Source organism: Echinops telfairi, unplaced genomic scaffold, assembly GCF_000313985.2.
Source record: "Echinops telfairi isolate 266 unplaced genomic scaffold, ASM31398v2 ScPeMD7_3;HRSCAF=10, whole genome shotgun sequence".
NCBI classification, from domain to species: domain Eukaryota; kingdom Metazoa; phylum Chordata; class Mammalia; order Afrosoricida; family Tenrecidae; genus Echinops; species Echinops telfairi.
The window spans coordinates 3020125-3023903 of NW_022103899.1; the positions used below are offsets into that span (position 1 = coordinate 3020125).

General features: G+C 45.4%; 1 pseudogene; it reads right to left on the bottom strand.

Moving 5' to 3' along the window:
- Window positions 1–1792: 1792 nt before the first annotated feature.
- On the bottom strand, window positions 1793–2549 carry LOC101644436 (annotated as a pseudogene).
- Between the last annotated feature and the right edge of the window lie 1230 nt (window positions 2550–3779).

Genomic DNA, 3779 nt, shown 5'->3' on the forward strand with positions numbered 1-3779 from the left:
AAAGGAAAATGAGCTGATTCCGGGAACCCAAGAGGAAAGCGAATTTTGGGAATGATGAGGGCAACAAATGTATAGGTGTGCTTTACACAATTGATCTATATATTGTGATGAATTGTATGAGCCCCAATAAAATGATTAAAAAAAACAACAATCCATACATCAGTTATATCAAGCATATTTGCACATTTGTTGCCATCATCATTGTCTATCAAGTAAGATTTCTGAGTGCATAAAAGATAATGGATAATGGTGATGCTTTCATCCATTTATTTCACCTCCTTTTCCATGCCCTAATCAATGATTTGAACCAATTCAATCTAGTTCAAACCCCAGACATATGTGTATGTGTGTGTGTGTGTGTGTGCGCGCACATAGTGTGCATATAGGGTATTCATATATATATTTTAAATGTGGGTGCAGTTGTTTCAAAATCCTTCAACACCTTGAGACTTCCTCCATCTTCTCAATTTCCATAGGATATTCTCAGTATTTGCGTTAGAAACATAGAATCTCTTGCAATTATAGTTGAAATTCTACTTTGCTCAACTTAGTTGAAGCATATGGAGTTTCCAAAATGCATCCAATAAGATCTTCTTGATTATGATACATGTGTGTGGTTCCCCACAACGTTAAATCATGGAGGTCCTATGACGTATGAGAGGATGCAGTACTAAAGGTGGTCTGTGCTAAGAAATTTGGAAGACAGCTACTTGGCCAACCAACTGGAAGAGATCTATATTCCTGCCCATTCTGAAAAAAGATGATCCAACAGAATGCTGAAATTATCAGTCAATATCATTATAGCACACACACAAGAAAAGATTGGTTGAGAATACATAAAAATGGTTAAACCAATACATCAATAGAGAACTGCCAAAAATTCAAGTTGGGTTCTGAAGAGGACATGAAACAAGAGATATCATTGCTGATGTCAGTTGGATCTTGACTAAAAGCAAAAAATATCAGGAAGATGTTTACCTGTGCTTTATTAATCTGAAAAGGCTTTTTGACTGTGTGGATCATAGAAAAATTACAGATAAATATAGAAGAATGTGAATACCAGGACACTTAATTGTGTTCATTCAGAACCTATACACAGACCAAGATGCAGCCATTCAAACAGAACAAGAGGATGACGCATGGCTTAAGCCAGCAACGGTGTGTATCAGTGCAGTATCATTTCACCACACTTATTCCATCTGTATGCTGAGCAAACAATTCAAAAGCTGGATTATATGAAGAAGAATGAGACATCAGGATTGATTGAAGGTAGCTTCGTTAACCTTCAACATGCATATGATACAACCTTGCTTGGTAAAAGTGAAGAGGGCTCGAAGCATTCATTGATGATCAAAGAATATGCCTTCAGCCTGGTTCACACCTCAATGTAAAGAAAGCAAAAATCCTTACAACTAGACCAAAAAAAAAAAAAAAAACCAGCATCATGGGAAGTGGGGAAAATACTGAAATTGGCAAGAAATTAATTTTCATTGACTCTATAATCAATGCCCATGGAAGCAGTCGTCAAGAAATCAAATCTATTGCAAAAGATCTCTTTAAGGTGTTTGAAAGCAATGATGTCACTTTGAAGACTAAGGTGTGCCTGATCCAAACTATAGAAGAGGGGACTTCAAAGTTCATGGAGAGTGGGGTGGGGGGGGGATCCATTATCTGTTAATTCCATTTTTCCATAAACTTTTTTGAATCCCCTTAGTATTTTCTTTTTTCAGGGCGGGGACCGGAAGCCATCTTTATTACTTGGTTTGCAGGTTGGGGAGTGGCCTGACAGCCGCTAGGGGTAGTACTGCAGGTTGGCTTTCTTCTTGGCCTGCACCTCCAGGATGCCCTCCGTGGAGTCCTCGGGGGTGAGCTCCGTGGTGCCCCTGTGCAGTGCGATCATCCCCGCCTCCACAGACGGCCTTGCACTGGGCCCCGTTGACGTCGTCTGTGAAGCGGGCCGGCGCCTCATAGTTCACACCAGGACTGACGTTCATCTTGCGGGAGTGGATCTGCATGATCCTGGCCCGGGCTTCCTCGTTGGGCATCGGGAACTCAGTCTGCGTTCCAGGCACCCGGAGCGCAGCAGGGCGGGGTCCAGGATGTCCACCCTGTTGGTGGCTGCAATAACCTTGACATGAGTGTTGTTCTGGAAGCCATCTAGCTGGTTCAGGAGCTCCAGCATGGTCCTCTGCACCGCCCTGTCTCTGGCCTTCTCACTGTCGAAGTGCTTGGTGCTGATGGCGTCCAGCTCGTCCGTGAAGATGATGGACGGCGCCTTCTCCTTCGCCAGCGCAAAGGCATCCCGCACCAGCTTGGCGCCTCCCCGATGAACATCTGCACCAGCTGGGGGCCAGCGAGCTTGAGGAAGGTGGCCTTCGTCTGTGCAGCGTCTTCCCGGTGCTGGGGGCCCCGTATATCAGTACCCCTTTCGGAGGCTGGATCCCCAAGTTCTCAAGCTTCTCTTTGTGGTTCATTGGCAGGACGATGGCCTCCACCAGCTCCTGGATCTGCTTGTCCAGGCCCCCGATGTCACTGTAGAGAGAGGGCATGAAAGAAGCTCTAGAATAAGCAATTCCCAGGGGAGAAAGAAGCTGCATGAATCAAGGCACCGTACAGTGGATCAAGAAACAACCTTGAACCACTGGTAGTCACACTTACCAGAGGACTCCAGCCCCTGCTGCTATCTGATGGCAGCATCAGAGAGGCTACAAGCAGGACTTGTAAAAGACTGCCGGAGTGAACCCAGTCCGTCCCCCAAACGTAAGAAAGCAGAATAATCTTGTCAACTACTAAATTTTGGATTTGTTTCACAGTAATAGATAACCAAAGTAGCATATACATAAACCCCCTGCCATAGAGTTGATTTTGCCTCAGAGTGATCCTATAGGGCTGAGTAGAATTGCTCCATAAGGTCAGCAGTTCCACCAGCCGCTCTGTGGGAGAAAGATGAGGCTTTCTATTCCCAGGAAGAGTTAGTCTTGGAAACTCACAGGGGCAGGCCTAGCCTGTCCTACAGTGTTGCAATGAGTCGGGATTGACTGGATGGCAGTGAGCGAGCACATCCTCACTGGAGCAGATAGCCTTCTCTTTCTCCCTCCTGCAGTGAGCAGCCCAGCACTTAACCCACGGCATCACCAGGGCTTGCAGCATAGTGTGTGTATACAGAATATCAAAGGCAAGTTTCTCATGGTTGTTCGTGGTTGTTGATGATGACTGGGAGCACTTAGACAGCGAGAGTACTTCTAGAAAAACCCAGAAGCTACGTGACTCCCCGGAAATGAGGATAATATCTTTATTGCTGCATACCAAGCAGATTGCTCCATCACACATGCATCAGCGCCCCTATCAGGACGTGTTATTGTTAGCTGCTGCCATCACATAGACTCTCTGACTCATGGGAACCTCTTTTACAATGGGGTGAAATGCTACCAGGTCTCCTGTCATCCCCTGGATCGATCAGTTGTAGAGCAGAATTTTTATCCATGGGGTTTTTATCAACTGATTTTTGGAAGTAGATTGCCAGATGTTTCTTCCTCGCCTGTCTTCGTCTGGAAGCTCCTCTGTAAGTTGCTCTGCATCCTAAGATCACACAAGCTTCTGACAGAGAGGTAGTGGTTGCCCACGAGGTGCCTTGGCTGGGACTGGCCCAGGCTTCCTACATGGAAGGAGAGCATTCCACTTCTGAATCACCCCACCTCACCCCACCCCATACCATTATTTACAGGATAAAGAAACATCTTCTTTATCAAAATACAATTAAAGAGCACAGATACATCACC